General features: G+C 44.3%; 1 long non-coding RNA gene across 1 annotated transcript; it reads left to right on the top strand.

The window, feature by feature from the left end:
• Positions 1-504: 504 nt before the first annotated feature.
• Positions 505-5,044, top strand: LOC143513124 (uncharacterized). Its single transcript, XR_013130586.1, has 3 exons — positions 505-1,180; positions 1,291-1,334; positions 3,766-5,044. It is a non-coding gene; the product is annotated as an uncharacterized LOC143513124 (long non-coding RNA).
• Positions 5,045-23,768: the final 18,724 nt, after the last annotated feature.

Raw genomic sequence — 23,768 nt, 5'->3', positions numbered from 1 at the left:
TTTTTTGTTCCTGGGGTGATTACTGAGGCTAAAAAGCATTATTTGTCTACAGTAGTGCACAAGTTAGACAAAACACCAAAATAAGTAGGCAAACACAAGACTGCATGTGCGTGTGTGTGTGTGTGTGTGTGTGTGTGTGTGTGTGTGTCCCTCTTTCCACTCTCTCTCAGGAGGATCCGTTCACCTTGTTAGCCTTTTAATTAGCAGCCTCAGTTGATAGTGACCCCCCCCCCCCCACCCCGATGCCGCCTCAGCAGTTTCCTTCTGAGTTGGTGTCTCCCAAATCAATAGCTAAGCAGGCATGAGGCCCCTGCACTCCTTAAAAGTATTTTCACTTGAAGGCAAATGAGCAGGAAGAAACGCTAGCACGCCATTTCACATCGTGGAATAAAGAGAAAGAAAAGATGTTTCAAGACATTTTTTTGGTGGGGGGGGGGGTATACAGGGAGAGGGGGAAGTGAGAGAGGTAGAGAGAGAGAAAGAGAGGGAGAAAGAGAGGGAGAGAAAGTGAGGGGAGAAGAAAATCAAATAAAAAATCTGGTGCCTCCTCACAGGATTCTATTGTTTGCTTACTCTGGCCCTTATTTTTTTTCTGTTTTGATTTAACGATGCAGCGAGGGTACTTAGCATTTAGATGACATGTTTGAGGAGCGGAGCTATAGATCAAGCAGGCTGCGTGTGGTGTTTCACAGATAGCACCAGCCTCTCTGGGCAGGCAGGCAGACGGCTAGAATACCAACCATCCACTGGGCCCATCAGCTCTGCCAAGACTGCTGTTAATGGCAATCAGCATAGATGTGATGCCAGTAAATGGCTCAGAGGGTCATTGGCATGCTAATGAGAGTGCTGCATCCAAGCAGTTTTCCACCCGACAACACCAACCGAAGCGCCATCAGACTGCGACGTAGCACCAAATAAAATCTTGAAGGAGAAAGTGGAAAGTTGGGAGCATTCTTAAACTCGATGCCCCAGACAAAGATCTGAGGATGAACGCTACAACAACCTGTGCGCAGTGCCAAGGGAGAAGTGACAAAAGCAAGCACGAGAAGAGTCTCGGTATAGCGAAATCTCGACGGCTCCCGGTTTCACGGCTAACAGGAACTTATGGTGACGGTCCCCTTGATGGCTGTAGCATCCAGCTATTGGTTTTCTTTATGGGAATCTTACTGTCGTCCCTCAGGTGTTGATGTTGTTTCGTGTAATTTGGAAAGTTGTCTTTGCAGAGGAATTTGTGGCATTGGTTGTTTATCGGAGTTCCTGACTAAGAATTTTATCTGTTCTGTGCCATAGCCTCTGCCCAAGGAACCATCTTAAAGGACGTCAGCAGAGAAGAGGTGAGTGCTTACACACACACACACACACACACACACACACACTTGTATACATATACATATAAATACACATTAAATATGCATATTATTTATTTAGATCATTCTGCTAAGAGGAGATACGGATACATAGTATTATTGTATTATTTATTTAGACCATGTAGTTAAAGCTTTGCACAGAGAGGCCACTCCATGTCCTCAGACAGCTCACGCGCTGCAGTAAGATCACTGGTCTACGACTGCAGAGGGCTCTATGAGAGCAGTGGAGGACTACAGTGTAAATCCTCATTTATCCTGCCCATGTTGCTGGGCCATGGCTGATTGAGTTGTCCTCGGGAAGAACCCGGCTGCTCCGAGGTCAGCAGGGGGCGGCGGCGTGCGGGGATGAGCAGAGAGGGCGGGGCCTCCTGGGACGTGAGCGGCAGACTGAAGGCCCCCGGCGAGTTCAGAAGCATTTCTGTACTGCTGCACTCTCTCCCCATGTTTCACACCTTCTCACGTTCAGTCTCTCGCGTGTTGGAGACGCCCCGTAGAAGGTTGTGGTGGGATGCTGCCGGACAGGACGCTGGGTGATGGTGTTGTGTGGACAGGGGGGTGGGGCTCTGGTTTAAGCAGCTAGCAGTAGTATGCAGCAGACAGTAGTATGCAGTAGAAGGTAGTATGCAGTAGAGGGTAGTATGCAGTAGAAGGTAGTATGCAGTAGATGGAAGTATGCAGTAGACGGTAGTATGCAGTAGAAGGTAGTATGCAGTAGAGGGTAGTATGCAGTAGAAGGTAGTATGCAGTAGATGGAAGTATGCAGTAGACAGTAATATGCAGTAGAGGGTAGTATACAGTAGAATGTAGTATACAGTAGAATGTAGTATACAGTAGAAGGTATTATGCAGTAGAAGGTAGTATGCAGTAGACGGTAGTATGCAGTAGAGGGTAGTATGCAGTAGGAGGTAGTATGCAGTAGACGGTAGTATGCAGTAGAACGTAGTATGCAGTTGAAGGTAGTATGCAGTAGGAGGTAGTATGCAGTAGAAGGTAGTATGCAGTAGGAGGTAGTATTTAGTAGGAGGTAGTATGCAGTAGAAGGTAGTATGCAGTAGAAGGTGGCATGTTCAGTTCATCTTCTTCTCACTTCATGGACTGAAGCTGATGGCTGATATTGTGATTTGTTTTGATTCTCCCGGTTTTAGGTTTAGGTCAATCCTTTTCATGTAACTTCAATAAATAACAGGTCAAAGTGAAATGTGTCCCTGTCTTCCTCTCCCATGAGAAACATGAAAAATCCACCATGCCATGAAGCAACATTTTAATTGGCATCTGGATTTGATTGGCAGCTGATTTTATCTCAAAGCATTTAATATTAAAAAGGCTTAAAAAAATGTTTTTAAAAGATTATATGCTTATCAAAACCCTCAGATAACAGTGTTGTATTAGGATGATGAAACCTGTTTCTTTTATTTACATTTCACTTTAATTAATATACAATTACAAATATGTACCTCGAGGTGCATATTACAAATTAGGGCTGTGAGGTAAGCAACTCTGCGAATAAAATAATGAATCAAATAAATGAAGAAGTGAAAAAATGACGTTCTGCATGTATGTTTTGGGTGGTTAAGACTTCAGAGGAGTGCGCAGCTGCTGGAGACACCTGCAGCTCTGCTATCTGCATTTCCAGCATGCTAGAGTCTTGTCGTCCCAAGATTGATTTCTCCAGTCTGGACAGAGAAAAGCCACATGAATCATGGGTGAATGCAGACAGGGTAGGGGGTGGGGGGGTTGGGGGGGAAGGGGGGTGGGTTGAAAGACAAGTAAGAGTATCATAAATATTTATTTGCGGACAGAAAAGCATAATTTATGGAATTCTGCTCCGATTTGTGAAATTATATTGTCTATTAAAGTTTCATTTGGTCAGTGAAATTCACAAATTCCTGTAGTGAATTATTTATTTGTGTTGTAAAATGTGTTGCGGAGACTGCTGGCTACACACCACTGGCTTCGCAGAATTACAGATTCTCAAGCTGAAGAGAAAACTGGCATGAGAAGGATTCTGTCTGACAAACTCCAGCACCTTCAGGGACGGGAGACTGAAAGTGCTGTGTGCAGATATTAAAAACATATCAAATAACCTTGGAAAAGTGGAACAAATGATGTGGTTTTTCTACTCTATCTGTTCTTTTAATATAAAACCCCTCTAACTCTCCGTCACTCTTTAAAATTTTCCCCCATAAAATCTGATGCGCAGTTTAATGGAATTTTATTGCAAACCTTATGGAAACAAAACGAGCGAGAAGATCAGTGAAAATGTAAATGCGGAGGCGAGAGTTTGGGCCGGCCAGCCGGGCGCGGCACCGTGCGGTGCCTGATTCTCTCTGTCTCCTTTGATCATGCCACACCGTGTCGTTTCCTCGTCTCGTCACGCTCTTTCCTTGTGTGCACGCAGGTCTATTAACATTCATGGGAACATCACAGACCAGAAGTCATTCATCAGACCAGCACATCGTATACATCCTCTCACCCCGGAGCTAAAGCGACTCACGCGTCCCCGCCAACCCGCCAATCTACCCGGCGACATCACCGGCTGACTCCTCCCATTTTACAGCAGACAGCACTGCGGCCACACCCAGACCAGGCACCTCTGGGGTCACTCCCTTTCCAACTCACTCCTCAATCTCCTCACTTTATGACCAGAGACAAGAGACCAAAATCACTGGAAGACGATGGTTAAAATTCTGTATCTGCATCTGAGCCGCTTTGGAGTTTGTGGTTCTGACACTTCATCAGGTGCGTGCATGCAGTTTCAGGTCCAAGCGGACCCCAAGGACACAGAACATGCGGTCCGTAGTCCGCAGGTGGGGATCACAGGAGCAGAACTGAAGCGTCTTTGGGATTACGAGATGGTGACCGGCAGAGTTTGGATCGCACCGGCAACCTGGAAGAGAGACCGTTTCAGAACATGTGGTACCTGTCCAGTGCCGCTAACTCCGCCATCTTACCTTACAGACGGACAGCAAAGCATTCTGGGCATTTGTGGGGGTGATTTTGTGACTCTCATGAGGGTAAATATATCAGACTGTCTTTGTGATGAATATAAACATTAAATGAAACGGCCACACGACTGGACTGCCCGATGCCTGTTGCCGTGTTATCACTGTTGCCGAGTGAGAAGCGTTCACTGTCTGGCCGCTCTCCTGGTTTTTAAATCTGGGTTCCTCTGCTCATCACCTTTGACACAGCGTTTCATTTCTACGAATCCTCTGTTTTGGCTGAGTCAATGTGCGGCGACACCCAAAATGGTGCCTTGAGACATGGGCCGTGAAATAAAGGGCACATGTGTGCACACGCACTCCTACGGGACGGGGTACGATGGGCTGAGACCGCACCAGCGCTCCATTGTCTCATTATGTAGATTTCTAGTGTCTCCGGGGTGGAAGGAGCCAGAGACACATTTGTCCTGTACTTCTGTTACCTTATTGTTTGGTTGATGGCCAGGAAAGAGGACAAGACCCAAACTGAGACACTGCATTTAAAAGCCACTCACACAGCGGACGTAAGGACTGTATGTATGGACTAACAGGCGTAGATAAAAGGCAAAACGAAAATGGCCACTTTGGTGAACAGTAGGCTAGTAATTTATCAGTCTGGAGGGGTAGACAGTCCCTCAGTTGTGAATTTTAATGGTGTTTTATGGTTCCTAATAAAGTCTGTTATGCTTCTGGCAAATATGCAGAGCACAACATCTCCCGCTTCCAATTACTGAGAAACTCGAGGAAAGACTTCAGCCATTACCGTGCTCTCTCTCTCTCTCTCTCTCTCTCTCTCTCTCTCTCTCTATCTATCTCTCTCTATCTATCTCTCTCTCTCTCTCTCTCTCTCTCTCTCTCTCTCTCTCTCTCTCTCTCTCTCTCTCTCTCTCTGCCTTTCACAAAATCCTTTGGCCTTGTCTTAAGGCCTATCCCTACACCTGAGAAGTGACAAGTCCGTCTGTCCTCACAACAGCATTAAGAAACAGGGCTACAGCAGCCAATTTCATGCAGCAGGGATGACAGAAACAGCAATAATTTGCATGATTCTCATCTAAATTTGCTTCTCGCCCTGTCATTTAATGCCGCAATTGAGCATTAATGTGCTTCTGACGGAGGCAAATGCAAAAATATTAATTTGCTCATCAGTTCTATTAACAACTAACGCACGAATGCCCCACAACTCATCCAGCGGCTGATCTAATAGCGAACACCAATGAGATTTCCCTCGGAATCAATGAAACATCTCCCTGTCCGAGCAGAGCTGGCATGGTGTATCCAGACATTTAAAGATGCTGCATCTTGTCGGGTCCTGATGTGTGGTTTATCAGCCCAGTCGACTCTATTGCGGGACCACAGGACCACCGCCCTTGTTTGTCGCTACACAGCCATCCGTTCTCGTGTCTCGCCGCTGTCATATTTATGTATATATTTTCTCGTCGTAAGCACTACTCGAGGTTTAATCAATAGCACCAGAGCATCAATCCAGGAGACAGGCCGTGAGATGCAGGTCTTGTGACGTTTCCTTCTTGTCCAACGGACCTGCGTCTCCACGACTCTTTGATTAACCTGTTGGCACTGACCCCAGATCAGACGAGCACACCTCACATCCCCGTGCTGACTTCGCATGGTAATACCGAAGCGGAACACGCCCCTTTTTGTGGGCGAAGGGATAGGTGGGATTCCACGGGTCGTGTGGCGAAGCGAGTAGGCGGAGCCAGAGGAAGGGGCGGTGCTCCTGGCACACATGCTGGTCAGAGGGAGGACGGGGAGTGACTCAGGATGCAGGATGCAGGCTCTCTGGTGCCCATGATTCAGAAGGGGTTGGACCCAGCTGCAGATACCCATCCAGCTGCATCAGTCATTATGGCCCCACTCCACGGCCATAAGCAGAGTTCACATAGCAGAGGTCATAGTAGCAAATCGCAGCTAATTATCACCTGCTACATCACTGATGCCTACCGCCTTGACTTAGGTTACAAATGGCTGGATATATGCATCTGTAAAAATGTTAGCATGGTTAACACAATCAAGTCAAGTCAAATTTATTTATAGAGCGCTTTTTACAACACATGTTGTCACAAAGCAGCTTTACAATCGTGTGGGTCCAGATCCCTATTGACCATGCCAGAGGCGACAGTGGCAAGGAAAAACTCCCTAACACACACACACACACACGCGCACACACACACACACACACACACACACACACACACACACACACACACACACACACACACACACACACACAGTCAGTACTAAGACCATGTTAACCACTTCTAAAATCTTGGTATCCAAATCACATGCATGATAAAGGACTTTGACAGGTGCCAAACTGCTTCTGTGAGGCACAGATGTTCTCTGAGTCAGCAGCACTCAAAAGGCTCCTGATTCTTCTCATGGACTGTGAACTTGGCAAAAAAACGATGCAGCCGCTGCCTCAGGTCACACTACTTAGTCCGGCATCACATGGACCCTGCTGGTTCCGTCATCCATGTGATAAAGATTACATGTTAATGTACTATATACTGCTATTGTTATGGTCAGTCAAGTACATGGCTGGACTGACATCAGAGGTTGCCTTTCAAGTTCAAACAGAATCAGCGTTTGTAATGAAGTCGTAGTGAAACTTGGTTCTCGGTCGTAATTCTAGACTGAGCTGGTTCGTGGGGTTTATAATGCCATTCTTTCAGGGCAGCAGTCAAATTTTGAAGAGCTTAGGCTGAAAATTGCTCTTAAAAACCATAGTTACTTTCGTAAGAATCTAAAGTGAAGGCTGCTGATGGAGTTGATTTTGTGTGTGTGTGTGTGTGTGTGTGTGTGTGTGTGTGTGTGTGTGTGTGTGTGTGTGTGTGTGTGTGTGTGTGTGCGTAACAGGATTTGAGAGAGAAACTTTGCAGTGAGAAAAGAATCTTGGAAAGGGCTTCCTCTCTCTCTCTCTCTCTCTCTCTCTCTCTCTCTCTCTCTCTCTCTGATACCCTCACAGGGATTGCTGACCTATGAGAGTACTCACTAGCCCATGGGCTGTGTGTGTATGTGTGTTGGGAGACAGCCACACACACACACACACACACACACACACACACACACACACACACAAATACACTGCTGTTGCTCTCACAGAAGATGAGATTTGACATATACCTGAGGGAAGACCATAAGAAGTTATGGACACACATTCTGCAGGGCCCACATAGCCCTCTCAGAATCTCTTCTGCCCCCTATTGAGAACATTTTTGTACATTTTGTAAATAGTTCATTTTCATTTTGCCTTATGGAAAAAAAACAGTGGCATCTTTACACAATACTCTAAATTTGTACTGTTTAAACAATGAAGCTAACAAGAGTCACAAGTAAACAATGAAGCTAAGAGTCACAAGTAAAAAAAAACATCCATGAAGCGAAGAATACGTGATAAGCTATAGAAAACCAACAGTGTACAGCAGACCAGCAGCGGGCACTTGTGAATTCACCGAAGGAAAGAGTTTCTTTTTCATTAATTATGTTTAGTGCTCCTGTGTAAGTTTCACCTCTGCAGTCCGCTAGTGCAAGATTAGGTCGCCTCAGGACATATCAGAAAATACATTCCTCGGAAAGTCTTGATGGTGTGGTTAATGTAGTTTGTCTGCTCCAGGGTACAATGCCATCTTTGTACTTGAATGCTAGTTTGGGTTGTTTTGTGAGGCTTGATTATGTTCGTCTTTCTTCTCTGGCCGTGTTTGCAGGCTCGTCCCATGGAAGCTGACATGAAACACCACACCTCTTTTGATAATAATTTGTTACTATTCCTGAGAATAAGCTGTTTGAATTTTTTTTTATCTTTGACACAACAAACTGGATAAGAGTAAAGCATTAAATGAGGTGTGTGTGTGTGTGTGTGTGTGTGTGTGTGTGTGTGTGTGTGTGTGTGCTGATAACAGTAGTCACATCCTGACTGTAGGAGGTTTTAAATTCGAGACTAGGGAACGGTCAACACACTTCATTCTGGAAGAAGCAGCTCTTGGAGGACATAACAGCCATGGCGTGATAGAGGAGTCACCTACGCACTTTACAGCATGGCAAAGACCAAAGCAGAACACCACAAGCTTCCAGCTGTGGCCGTTTATAAGGACCATCGTGTCCTGGTAATGGAGCGTGGGACGCACGTCACAGACCGCCACAAGTCTCAACCAGGCGCGAGGTCACAGCTTCTCCTCCAGTGCGTCCGCAGTTTCTGAGGTCTCTCTTGCCCCATTAAAAACAGCGTAGGTGTACTTACTGCCTTATGAAAGCCACTGGCTTCGAGACGTCCTGAGTGGGCTCATAGGAAGGGAAAAAAAGGAACAGCACATCGATGAGAAGAATCCGCATTCCTCCGCAGGTCAATCCCAGCATGCTCAGCCCTGACGAACAGCAATTGTGTGGAACGGCTCTTATCTCTGTGTGTTATTTCCTGTTTGTGGATTTACCACCACTGTGAAAATTAGACATGTTGTGAATATATAATATATATAAATCTCTTAAGTTATTTATACCCATTTCTCTCATTACGTTTGCTCTTCGCTAATTACAACTCATGTCCATCGCAGTTACACACGTGTGCAGAAAGTGTTGAGGTGTGCAGAAGGTGTGGAGATGTTGTGCAGAAGGTGTGGAGATGTTGTGCAGAAGGTGTGGAGATGTGCAGATGTTGTGCAGAAGGTGTGGAGATGTTGTGCAGATGTTGTGCAGAAGGTGTGGAGATGTTGTGCAGAAGATGTGGAGATGTGCAGAAGGTGTGGAGATGTTGTGCAGAAGGTGTGGTGAAACCTGATGGGTGAAACCAGACAGATGAGCAAGCAGGCCGTGAGTCAGGAAGCAGACACAGGGATCTGTTCAGAAGGGCAGGGCCCAGACTCCTGCAGAGGCCAACGCACGACGACACCACATGACACGCGTGGGAATAAATACCCCAAATGAGGAACAGGTGCTCACTGTGACCTAACACTGGGACGACGGGAGTGAACGGGGGCTGGGTGATTAGTGAGTGCAGAGCGGTGATTAGTGAGCGCGTGGCGGGGGAGGGGGGCATGATTAGTGCATGCAGGGTGGTGATCAGTTCGTGCAGGTGCGTGCGATTGGCTTGGTGCTGCCCGGGTGTGTGTGTGTGTGGGGTGGGCGTGACGGTGTCCGGTCACACCACCCTGGCTTACAAGAGTTACAAGAGCAGAAGGGGAATCACTACAAGTGTGAGAATGAAGCACTGTTGCTGAAATGCTCTTCTCAAGCCCCTTCTAACCTTTTCACTTACATGAATCCTAAAATAGAGCAGGAATGTAAAACAACAGGTGCATACAGTAACATTACAGTAAGAACAGCAACTACATCACTGCTGAAGCAGCAACCTCTTCTGTGAGGATTACTGCCCTGCTTAGGTGGATTCACAGTACAACTTGATACACCTCTTTCATGAGTAGAACAAACGTCTGGGCTGCTAAATTGCCCTTTACTAAAAGTGGCACTAAAATATATATATATATATATATATATATATATATATATATATATATATATATATATATATATATATATATATATATATATATATATGAATCGCTCAGAATCTCACTCCCAGCTATGTCTCCATGGCTTTCTGGTGTTCTGGATCGCTAGTCACTAATCATACTTATAAATCTTGGTGGGGGGGTGGAGCAGGTGCTGCTCCACCATGCGTATCATCACATCTTTCCACCACTCACAGGGTCATGGAGAAGTCCTCGCAGGAGCAGAGCTTTGCTTATTTACTAGGGCTTGGTCCAGGTGGACCTCTGCCATCTGTCCGCTTGGTCAGGAGAACTGAAGCGACCTACACTAATCAATGAAAAATGAGATTGATTTAATTTCCTTTCGACCCATTATTCTCGGTAATTCTCCTTTCCTTGGCAGCTGTCTTGGTGGTGCTCAGGAAAATATCGCCATTAATCTTAATCAGAGTAAATATTACAGAGGTGTACAGCAGTCAAATCTATTGGCTAAAGAGCTCAAAATGACCAGTGTCACAATGGACATTTTGACAGTCGTACATTCAGTCATTTATCACAGTGCTTACATTAATCCCAGAATAATAGTTTTCCCCCCAGAAACTACATTCTGTTCTCTCCTGTTCTCATGTCCCTCTCAAACCCGGTTAATGGTCTCCTACCTAATATATACGACAACTTACCCGACTAAGCAGGGTATTCCTGACCATCAGAATGTCAGAGCGAGGCGTGTGGTGACGAGATTAGACCTCCGAAGGTTTGAGATTCCTGCACTGAGGGCAATTTCCACGAAGACTCCATTGTGCTGTTGATACCAGCGTCTGCGCTCTCTCCCACTACTGTGCTGCTAGTACTGCTAGCATGACATAAAGCTTCGTGACAACTGGATAAAGCCAAATGCCACCACAGTATGTCATTGTTATGCTATGCGACAAATACGGCGCTGCGAAATGTGACTTGCCGTAACTTCACTTCTCTGCTCTCAACGTGCACTAGCAGGAAGTGCACCAGCCGGCGCTGGCTTGTAATGGACATGTAAAGAGTTCCTCTACCTGAGCTAATCACAACACTTTCACGGCTAGTTCAAACGGCCATTCACATGATCTAAAAACTTCCGTTTCCCATTCAGTCATCCTTTCTCCGCAGACAAAAACAGCCATCAATCCTGGTAACGACACCGCTGCAGACCCATTCGCTCGGGAACAATCTTTTCACCTGGGCAACTCGTCACCTGGGCAACTCGTCACCTGACACACATGTAGGCCTAATGAACCTTTACTGCATGCATATCAAAATCCAGGGCTGGAGGCCCACACACAGGGTAAAGTCTGTCATGTTCAACTTAGCGCATCCATTCACTATCATGCTCTCCACGATCAGAGTGACACATACTGGTGTAAGGCACACCCCCAACAGTGCCCCCTGCTGACACCCTCCAGCACTGCAGCTTGACACACTCCTTCTGCTGATGACCTAAAGACAAATCTGCCCACCAGCGGTGTACAGCATGCCTTGAGTGGTATTTTTATTTTTTTGTATAAGGGTCAATACTGACGAGCAGGATTCATGTAAACGAATGTAGGCTGTTACAAAGATACTAAAGAGTGGGCACACGTGCAGGAGGTCCTACTGTATGTCTCGCACTGCTACAAAGTTGTATTGTTTGCTCGAGCTCTTTGCCGCTAAAAAGGTTTCATGCCTTTTTATAAATGATCCTCTTTTCATATTGAATTCTTAAATATGAAGCAACGTTTTTACATGAAGCTCTTCTTGGGATGTTGCAACCCCGAGCTTCAAACCTCATAAGCCTCTGGGTTGATGCGTCAAAACAGACTTGTTGAATGTTCACCATGTTGACACATGCCTGTCTTGTTTCAGTGAGAAGCAAATCACCACAGCTGGGTGTTTACTGGGTCAGAGATTCCAGCCGGGGTGAGCCAGAAGAGCCCAAATGTCAAGCAAATGTCAGGAACTCACTCAGAAAGTGATGTTGCCGTAGGGATGAGAGATATTTATTTTTTGGCTCATTTTGATTGAGGAGAGAAAAATCCACACAGACTAATCATGCACTGTATGTAATTTTGGGAAAATATATATTTTGTGGTGATAAAATTATTTCCCCATTGGATGGATTAGTGTGAATCATGAATCCACCAATGTGTCGTCCCTCATGGCAACAGCCCTGCCGATTGAGGCCAGGTTGCTGTAGCAAGCCAGTCCTCTGGTGTGTACTAGCCAGTCCTCTGGTGTGCACAAGCCAGTCCTCTGGTGTGTACTAGCCAGTCCTCTGGTGTGTACTAGCCAGTCCTCTGGTGTGCACAAGCCAGTCCTCTGGTGTGTACTAGCCAGTCCTCTAGTGTGTACTAGCCAGTCCTCTGGTGTGCACAAGCCAGTCCTCTGGTGTGTACTAGCCAGTCCTCTGGTGTGCACAAGCCAGTCCTCTGGTGTGTACTAGCCAGTCCTCTGGTGTGCACAAGCCAGTCCTCTGGTGTGTACTAGCCAGTCCTCTGGTGTGCACAAGCCAGTCCTCTGGTGTGTACTAGCCAGTCCTCTGGTGTGCACAAGCCAGTCCTCTACTGTGTACTAGCCAGTCCTCTAGTGTGTACTAGCCAGTCCTCTGGTGTGCACAAGCCAGTCCTCTGGTGTGTACTAGCCAGTCCTCTGGTGTGTACTAGCCAGTCCTCTGATGTGCACAAGCCAGTCCTCTGGTGTGTACTAGCCAGTCCTCTGGTGTGCACAAGCCAGTCCTCTGGTGTGTACTAGCCAGTCCTCTAGTGTGTACTAGCCAGTCCTCTGGTGTGTATTAGCCAGTCCTCTGTTATGTACAAGACAGTCCTCTGATGTGTACTCTAGTGGGCACAAGATTTCATTCACTTTTCATAGAGTGTTCCATTTCTTGTGTTTGTTTAGATTATAACATCTTGTATTTTGAGGTTGTGCTGGCATGGGAAATCTATATTAAAGAGAACTTCTATATACTCCAACATTACAAAAAAGAAACAAAACAGTAATGGTTTTTGTGAATTTCCCTGCAGAACAAAGAAAACGGAGGGAAAAGAAATCGAAGAATATTAACAGCATATGGTGTTAGATTCAACATCCACCCACCTAAAAAAACACCCACTCACACATTCTCATACACACACTCTCTCTCACACACACACACACACACACGCACGCGCATGTGCACTTGCTCAAATATACTTGTATTCTGTACCTCGAGGGTCTAGGATTTCTAGTCAGCTCTGCAGCTAGCCAGCAGTGTGCCTGGATGTGAGAGAGGATCTTAGGACTCTAGATTCTTGCTGCTCCTCAGAAGGACACCCAGACCTAGCAGCACACGCAAAACCAGCAGATGGACCGATAAGCTAGAATGAATGAATGTCCTTAGCTTTGTGGTGTATGTTATCTAAGAGTAAAAGTCTTTGGTCTTTTGGATGTTACAGTTCTTCAAGGGTTTCAAATTGGTTTGCAGGATCAAGTGATGATCATTCAGCCATGGAATGAATGTCTTCAGGCCAGTGTTTTCCAGTACAGCTCCTGAAGTAACCCTGCTCTGCTCCCACATACCCCCCGCGCCCCCACTACCCACCTTACCCTTGCACTTACCCGAGGGCTTGTGAAGTGAGCTGAGTGGTACCTCCCCACTACCTATAACACACCCGTGTCCTTCATACAACCAGCGAAGGTGGTGATAGGTAGAAACCAAATAACTTACATTGATTTTTAAGATGAATGGGTTTAGATACCTTTTTGTTTCACCCAGGCAATAAGGATTCCTTACAGTGGTCTCCAGGTTACCATGTCCTTGTCCTTCTAGATTGTTCTGTCACTACATCCTTTATCGATCAAAAGATGGTACGTCTTGGACCTTTTTGTGGAGCTGAAGGACCTTTTGTGGACCTTTTTTGTGTAGACAGTCCTTTTGTCTAGGGGGTGTTACTTGATGTTACTTTGAACTTCATAAACCCAAAATGGTTATAGATTACCCTTTTTCAATAAATTCTTCTCTCTTCTAGTTGCTTAAATATGAAATATGCTTTTAGGATCACTTTAATACATGGGGCACCTTTAATACATGTGGGTCCCTCATTGTATGCAGCAATGTGTTTGTCTTCGACCTCTGCACAAATCCCACAAAGAAAAGATGAAAATGATACAGCATTGTGAGATTCATGGAAATTAATAACAGGTCATCGGGCATTTATGTGTATCCCAGAGAAAACATTCTGAGGAAAACAATACGTTTACGTTTGTTACATCTGAATGTTGATTGGAGGAAATTAAGCACATCATAACACATCATGTTTGAATCAGTGCATTATTAAAAACCCCCAGGAATGTGAGACTCAGAGTTGTATCTGAGCTGCAGAGTACAGGGTACATTCCCGTGGATACAGGCCTACGCAGAGGCCTGAGTGCTTTTAAACACCGTCTGCTGGTAGCCGTCTGCTGGAGTGTGTAGGCCTGGTTATCAGTACACCATATGAGATCTCTGGAGACAGGCTTAACGTTAAATACAACAATTCTTTTCTGCTGTGACAACAGCATTTTTCAAGTAATGATACTACAAAACCATACCCAGTGAAATGTGCAGTGTAAGTCAATTGTGGTGTCTGCCTGAATCATTTAGCCCAAGGGCAGAGGTGGCACTGTTTTACTAACTCTTGTTTGGCCCCATAATCCCTGTTCTACCAATCCGAGCAAATGCCAAATCGATAGCTGCAGGAGTTTCGGGAGTACTGTAATTGACAGCTGTATCATAGAGAGATGGTGAGAGCTTTAAGTGGGCAGCTTCAGTGAATCGCAAGCAGAGCTGTGTAGCACCGGTGATTTCTATCCACGTCTCTTGGCAAATGTTATGAAATGTTCCTTGAAGAAAGAGCCAGACCAGATATGGTGCTCACTGTCCCTTAGAGACAGGCCACAGACAGATGGCTCTCTCTTTCTCTCTCTCTCTTTCTCTCTCTCTCTTTCTCTCCCTCGTTCTTAAAAATGCCCTTCCCACTCCCTCTCCTATCTGCCTTTCTCTCTTGCTCTGTCTTACTAATATTTATACCAGTTGTCGGGTATAAACTGTCTGTCCCATCAGGGCTCTGATTCCCATTTTAAACTCTTTAAAATATTCTGGATAAGTGTATTTACACGCTCACTATTACTGCTATTGTAAGTTGACAGGTTGATATGTCAAGTTAAAGCATGAACACAACTTTGTCTGCTCTCTTTAACTGAATGTCTTATTCACAGTAAGTAAAACCTGACACCTAGACTTTTGCTAACCATGATGAAGTTCAAGCACAGAGCCTGAACTTCAGCCTACAACATCTCCGGTCACCCTAGGGCACACAGGAAGGCCAAGTGCCATCTTCAAAGGCCCATCAAGATGGCAAAAAGAAACTGCGGGGGCATGACTGACTCACACTACGGAGGCTCTGACCTCAAGCACATGTGTAACAGCTTACATTCTATCACACACAACAGAGCTGGGAAAATCTGAGAGATCTGCCTCAATACCCAATGTGTTAAACTCCTCCTGCCCTCGAGTTGGAAAAAACATCCAGAAGAAGGCGGCAGATGCACACTAACCATTCTCTGTGCCTGGTGTTCCCAGATCTTCAGGATGGAAATCTCAGCCAAGGCACCTGGTCCTGATGGCGTCCATAGCCATGTCCTCTAAGCATGTGCCAGTGAGCTTGCGGAGGTTTCCACAAACGTGTTTTATCTCTCCTTGAGACGGTCTATGATTCCTCTATACTTTAAGAAGACCAACATAGTCCCAGTCAATAAGATGCCTGCAGTCTCATATCTGAATGACCACTGCCCTGTAGCCCTGACCTCTACAACCATGAGGTGTTTCGAGTGGCTAGTCCAAACCTACACCTGTTCCCCTCTTCGGACCACCACAGACCCTCTCCGGTCCGCATACCGCACAAACAGGTCCCACACACGCCTTAGCTCACACACCTGAACAGGAACAACACCCACGTGAGAACGCGCCTCATCGCGGCTCATCAAATCTACCCAGCCAAATTCACCTGTAAGGTATTACACACACCTGGTCAACTTGATTATGGACGTCCTGAAGAACAAACCTCAGGTGGTGAACATCAATGACTACACCTCCTTCAAAACTACTCCGTAGACACATGTTCTCAGATGTCTTCCTGTACTCCTTATACACACAAGACATTCATCACTACCAGACGGGAACAACAAGAGAAACTTCTGTCTCAACATCAGCGAAAACAGGAGAATCATGGATGACAGGAGGCTGCAGTACATCAGTGGGGCTGCTGTGGAAAATATCAGCAGACTGCAGGCTACATTGTCCAAAGGTAGGATCTCCACTTACTAACACATCACCAGAGCACATGTTCCATCACCCTACACAGAGCTGTAGAACACCTGAGCCTCACACAAACGTTTCAGTGTGCAACTCTCTCTGACGTCCCATGACACATCATCTTGAAACTTGAATCTGAAACTTGAAAGTAATATCAATATAATCCAATTTCTTTTTTCTCCTTTTTTACATTTATTAAGGAAAGAATCAGTTAAAAAAATCTAATTTACACAGTTACCCCAAAGCCAAGACATTTTTTTTTCCTTATGTTTTGAACTGCAGCTGCTGGGATAACCAATAAGAAAAGTTTTCACCTACCAATTAGAATCTTGCAAACTGCATGCGTAAATAATCATGTTTGCCTCAAGTTGCATCAATTTTTTTTTAAACTTTACTTGCTTATTAGCTTCCTGACACTATATGCAGCAATGTTTTCTATAAAAATATAAAATTCTAACACAATCCTATTAGTGGCATGTATCTTGAAACCAACATTTGTGATTAGTTTTGTTCATTTTCACCTAGCTGTGTAACCAGGGAGCAAACGTGGACCTCCCAAATCAACAATGGCATTTGCTGCTGCAGTCTGTGACGAGTGGAGCTGTGACCATAAGGTCACCCACGGTCACACGGCAGCTGAGGCCTTGACATCAGGACCTTTCACAAAGAGAAACATAACACAGAATTTCAGGGCTTCTATGTGAACTGAGGTACTGGGATCTCTGTATTACTTAATACAGATAAATCTTAGAATTAGAATCATTCTAGAATTAGAATTAGAATTAGAATCATTCTAGAATTAGAATTATTCTAGAATTTGAATAATTTAATAAAGAGTGCATTCAGAATGGAGAGAAACAGGATAGACTCAACATGGGGTGGATGAGAAAATGCTGGTGAGAAATAAGGAGCCCATGTATGAGGATGGGTACTCAGGTGAAGGTGAGTGCGGACACGATTGAAGGGTTGATGCTCCGTGGTTGACCGGGGTCTGTGATTCGAGGGTGTACGTGTCTGGCCTCTAGCCTGGCACTGGCTGGGCGCCAACCGAGACGTGACAATTTGGACTGAAGAGGAAATCAGCTCATTTCTGAAGAGGTGGAATAAAAAGGAGCTGGAGTGGGGGGGGGGAACACAACCACTGCCACAGTTTGGTTTTTAAAAGCATCTTAAAATGCCTCTTAGACATCTGAGGGAACGACGCGTGGCCGACGACTTGAGCGTCAGGCGTCGGGCGGATTCCTGCTTTCCTGTTTTTGTGCGTCAGTTTCCCTTGTGCCAATACAAAAATCCAAGTGTACATAAGAGGAACCACTGAGATGAAAGCCAGTTTGATGTAAGAGACTGAACACTGCTTTTTTACATTCAGCATCAGTCTAAATCATATAAGGCAAGGACCACAATTTCATTGGTAAATCAGTGATTCTATAGGAGATTCCTCAGCGTGTTAAGATCTTCAGCCGTTGCCCCGGAGTGTAATTTGCTATGAAATATCAAGTTTCCACATCACTAGCTGCATCTGGCAATGTGACCCATTTCATTTGGCTCCACTAATGTGGCGATCAAAATATATTAGCATGACAATTTCATTTCTGATAAACTTTGACATGTGAGTTGGAAATTCTAATTCTCAGAGGAATTCAAACTTGAAGTTTTTCCAAGATGTTGTTTATGCGTCTTACCTTTTTTCTTCAAAAATTAATTTTGGCATAGACCCACTTGGGTACATTTTAGCTGACAAACAGCCCATGATGTGCTGCTCACGTCAGGTGAGATAGCAGGACACACTCTCCTTATTGTGCTGTATCATACAGAGTGTGTGGAACAACTGCTCCAGTTAAATACTCGCTTTAGTAAACTGAACAATGCTGCTACTCTAGGTTGGCCATTTTTAGAACCCTTAAAAGAGGGACATCACACCCTGAACAAGGAGGGCACAGGGATATGGCTCTATAATACACAGGGATATGGCTCTACAATACACAGGGATATGGCTCTACAATACACAGGGATATGGCTCTACAATACACAGGGATATGGCTCTACAATACACAGGGATATGGCTCTATAATACACAGGGATATGGCTCTACAATACACAGGGATATGGCTCTACAATACACAGGGATATGGCTCTACAATACACCGAATTAGTGCCATTAATTGGCACTTCCTTGCAGTTTGTAAGTTTGGTATATAGTGAATTCTTCGAAACAAAAGGAAAATTGACATTGTTTTTCTTTTAGGTATTTTCACACCACTGCAAATGTCCTGACTGAGGCAAAAAGGCAAAAGACGATCTGTTAAACCAACAAAATACAAAGTATTTGCTTTTCACATGTGACCCACTGGCACGCTAAAATAATATAGATTAATGGAATGTTACCACCAGTTCACTCCAGAGGATTGACAAATAGGTATTCATCCAAATGTTCTCCCAATACAGGGAACGGTAATAACATACTGTTAAGATTTAAACATCTGGCCACCCTCTTACAAGCAACTGGAACTACCCAGACTCACTTACACTGATGAATTGTGACAGGAGAGCACAACTGCAGAGATGATCACATCGTAGAGGAGGTCCTTCAGGAATGTGTCCCCAGACTGACACCTGTGACCATATAACTAAATTCCAGCAGAGATGTATAATTCTGAAAATCAGCACAGACAGCATTATAAGAAACTGACATTGTTGGTGTCATTTGTTGCCTTAGGGTTTACAGTGTCAGTGTCACAGCTATTAAAACTTTCTGGGTTTTTTTTACTTATTGAGTCAACTATTTTGCACAGTTGTCTAAGTTTTCACCAGACATACATGCTGAGGTTAATCGAATTAAATTTGTTCTTTGGGCTCTGGAGTATGAATTACCCAGGAAATTATGCCAAGTCATGAGACTGGGCATATGGAAGCATTTGCCACATGTTCTGTCATGTCTACCTTTAAAATGTCCTTCAATTTCTGGTGTGCCAGCATGCGTTCAACAGCAAAGCAAGCGGCAAGTACATCAGCACACTTCTGGAGGTAATTGGTGAGGAAAGTTAGGTGATTGTTGGAGCTAATGAGTGAAAAAGAGGAAGAGATGAAGCGAGTGTGACAACGAGGGGAACGGAGCAGTCATTCCTCCCCCGACAGCAACCGCAGCTCTGGTAATTGAAGCCGCAGGGAGACACTTCTTGTGTTAGCGGCGGAGGGAGAAGCCGCCATCCATTCGGCGGTACAGGCTGCACGCGCCCTAATCTTCGCGCCGGTCCACGGAGCGCGCGCTCACGCCGCGCGGCGTCGGAGTGAGAGACATCATTACTGTTAGCGGGGAGGAACGTGGGTGGCTGGCTGTGATGGAGACTCATAATACAGTGAACAAAGAACTCCTGAGAGCAGCTCTGGTGAACGCGAGGATTTTCGCTGTGGTGGTGGTGGTGTGTTCAAAATGAAATTTAGACAAAGCAAGTGGTTTTCACACTGTCTGCCTTAATGAGGATCGCTAGCCAGGGTTTGCTGCTGGAGTGTGATTAATTGGTTATTTTTCCACAGCAGGTTGCCACTGAGGGTCATTACCATGAAAGTTCCCCAGTCTTGCGTTTATGTAGAAAGTGACACATGCAAGGTTAAGATCTTCGGTTCAGATGTGGCTTTAATTCCTACATTTTTACTGTATAATTATTTGTACTGAACAAGTGATAGTAATGCATTAATTAGCATCATGATAATTGTATAAAGTAAGAATTTTTATCACTGATTAGAAAAATCCAAAAAACATGCCATATGGGTTTATCATGTAAAGCAAAAGAATGTAACTTGTTTTAAAGTTGCTTTATATAATGTAATATGCCGGTGTGCTCTGTAGCTTTTATGGAAACCTCGACTGGTTCCTGCAGGGCCGTTGTTCCTGCAGGTGAGCAGAGTCACTTACTTCAAGGATTAGGCACAAAATGGAGGCAGAGTAATACCTGCCCACACAGCTGAACAATCTGTTCTATTCTTCAGACTTTAATTGGATCTGGCGCTTGGAACACTACAAAGTAAAAAGCCTTTGTTCGTTTTATATTCTGGGTGGTGGTGTCTCTTTTTCTGGATGCTGAAAAGACAATAGTGTACACGAATTGAAAAGTCGATTTGACATATATACTGTGTATAGTCTACTTAGTTCTGCTTGTGAACTAATATATTTTATTACAGAAGATTACATTCGACACACTAAGAATGTTTATGTAATTTTGAAGATTAAGGTTTTTACAAAGCAGATATGTTAATTTATTTATTTTATTTTCACAGTGAATAACCTACTGATGCCAAGGTTTCCTTTACATTATGGCAAAAAAAAAACATGAAAAACACACACAGTGTAAACATTAAGGCTGTGTACTGTAAAATTAAATTAAGAAATTAAATTCTTATTATTATGAAATTGTGAAATTAACAATTCTAAAATTAATTTATGACTGAATTTATGGTAACAGTCCTGTTTATACATGATATAAAAAAACTGCATCCAATATATTACCTCCTGCTGTAATTTACATACTATATATATGTTTTTAAACCTTGCTTTTGCAGGGTTGCTTTTGTTGGACTCGTTCAAAATGAAGATGTGATAACTTACTATGTGTTTCTCCTTGTCCTGTAAAATCCCTAAATACTATCATAAGAGAACATTCCGGCATGCCTCCACTGGCCTGCCTTTCTCATGGATGTCACATTTTTACACCATGCCTCCCCTGGCCAATCCATGTAGCTCCATGACTTATCTGTTAGTTTGTATATGTATTCTCTCATATCATTATTCATGCTTCCATGAATCTTACCTCGCCAATGTCTTTATCTTTGGATTAAAATGAAAAAATAAAGTTTTGAAAAAGGAAAAAACAGGTTCTAAGAGCTTGAAGGTGATTTGTGGCATCCAATCAGAAGCAGACATTGCTTTGTCTTCCTGGTCCATGTAGCAGGAACAGCAAGGTGCCACATGGTGGGTAGAGCTTCTCACACAAAGAGCTGATAAAAAAAGTATGATATGTATGATGTGTGATGATATGTTTGCTATATAAAGTCTCAGCAGGTTAACTTCATGGTGCTCATCCTTTTTGGTGTTTGGAGATGTGAAAATCTTGTGAACCTACCGAGATGCTATTTTGCACATGTATAGGGGCCAGAATTATTAGCCAGTTATTTGTCTTGTAATAGTGATGCAACATGGTGAAGGTATCAAAACGTAGGCATGCTAAGAGAACATTACATTTTATATTAACACTATATCCATGTGAGAGGTACCAGCCCTAAGCATGTTTTCTTGTAGATAGGTTGAGTTTACTTTCAAGACATTTCACACCATGTATTTGTGATTTAAAAACACCCCTGAATCAACACACAGGTTCCTCACTGATTGTATTTCATTGATCTCTGCTTGCTGTGTCACTATGACATCCAATACTGTGTTAACTGGAAGTTTTTTTTTTTTTTAAGAAAAAATAAACAAAGAAACGTTCTAAAAAAAATTTAGTATAACAAGCAATTTGCTACTTTTGTCTAGACGTCTGTTGTGAGAAGGAAGGCGCTCTAAGGTAGTGAATAAACGGTGCAGTTTGCTTTTGCTAAAATGTTACTCTGGATCCTCAAAGTGGACCTTGCGACGTGAGTTGGAAGTGACTATAAACACAGCGTGTTCTAGGGGCCTTATTGATGGGTATCTATATGCTACGTGGCCTTAAACAGAAAGAGTCTCTCAAACAGCAGAAGTGAAGGTCATGCTATTTGAACAGATGCTCAAACTTCTTTTATATGTAACTTCTAGCTCTCTTCTATCCCTTAGTTTTTCTCCTTCTCCTTTCTCTGGGGATAGCAGGAGTTGGAAGCTTACTCTCTCTCTCAGACAAACTTCTCTTTTACACACACACAAACACACACACATTTCATTCAGCTCACTCAGTAGCAGCAAGCTGATGGGATCAGAAATAACTTGTTGCTCAAAACAGACAAATGGCGTCGGGACGCTCTTCAGCACCAGGAAGTGGGGGTTAGAGACCTGGGCAAATTAACAAAAGGTTGACTGTTGAAGGTTTCCAAATTCAATGGTCTGTCTTCAGATTGTATGCCAGGAAAAAGCTAATGTAAGCCAGAAAGAAAGAAGAGCGTGCCCAATTAGTAGCTGATTCTGCCGCCATAATAGTCCAGCATGCCAAGTAAAACCAGCTGGACAAAGTGCTGGGACTGGTTTGAGGACCGAAGCAAAGCCTCTCCACAGACGCACAGCCTTCAGTGAACTTATGAAGAGCAGTTATGGCTCCACACGGGCATGTTGACTGGTTTAGTCAGTGACACTAGAGGAGCCGTCGGCATGCACGTCTCAGTAGTGGTCTTCAACATCAGCCTGCAACATCACGTCTCAGTAGTGGTCTTCAACATCAGCCTGCAACATCACGTCTCAGTAGTGGTCTTCAACATCAGCCTGCAACATCACGTCTCAGTAGTGGTCTTCAACATCAGCCTGCAACATCACGTCTCAGTAGTGGTCTTCAACATCAGCCTGCAACATCACGTCTCAGTAGTGGTCTTCAACATCAGCCTGCAACATCACGTCTCAGTAGTGGTCTTCAACATCAGCCTGCAACATCACGTCTCAGTAGTGGTCTTCAACATCAGCCTGCAACATCACGTCTCAGTAGTGGTCTTCAACATCAGCCTGCAACATCACGTCTCAGTAGTGGTCTTCAACATCAGCCTGTGGTGCTCTTGTTGGAGAGGCCTGACTTTCCCCTGAGGACTTCGGCTCAGCAGAACGGGAACACATGGAAATGCGCTCAAGGACACTCGAATAAACCTTTTTGAAACATGATTTTTTGCTGTGTTTGTTTCCAAAAAATCTGAATTCTCATTCTCCATTTTTCATGAAACAACTAAAGGTCAGTGAATCAGATTCTGCCATAAATTTTGAAACTATACTGAAAACAGCATAACCATCAAAGCTGAACATTTCTGATTAACATGACACAGAATGACATGACACATAACTAACACATATAGATTTTTGAACTGCATGAACATATTTTAAAAACATTTACAAGAACACACACCACACTCCTCCGACTCATCCCTCCCTACTCCGCCCCAACCTACCCCACCCAACCCCACCCTCACCTTCAGTTCAGTGGTGCTACAATAACAATAAATAACAACTCAGTTTATAAATTGCCAACACATTGCCTAAAGGGTATAATGCTTTCATTAATGACCCCATATTCCCCAACCAGCTGACGACTCCCAGTACCACAAGCACAAAGTACAAATTGTAAGCCATGTTGCTGTATACACGACACCAAGACAGTGCAGTATGTCTGGGCCACATCTACATGCTATGAATTCAAGTGTCTTCCAGGAAATAGCCCTATAGTACACTATCCAGATGGGTGGATACTATATTAGAGCGCGAAATAGGTGAAGACTTGTATCACGGCTCAAACTGACGCACAGGACTCCAGCGAGATGGGCGCTAAAGCATGGTCTTGTGTTGGATGCACGTGCCAGGTGAGTCACTCTTTGGCATGATTCAAAATTAACGACTTCCTCTTGATTTGCATACTCTAATTAG

Source organism: Brachyhypopomus gauderio, chromosome 4 (genome assembly GCF_052324685.1).
Source record: "Brachyhypopomus gauderio isolate BG-103 chromosome 4, BGAUD_0.2, whole genome shotgun sequence".
In the NCBI taxonomy this organism is placed as follows: Eukaryota; Metazoa; Chordata; class Actinopteri; order Gymnotiformes; family Hypopomidae; genus Brachyhypopomus; species Brachyhypopomus gauderio.
Note: the sequence above shows the minus strand (reverse complement) of the source record. Positions and strands in the feature narration are given on the sequence as shown.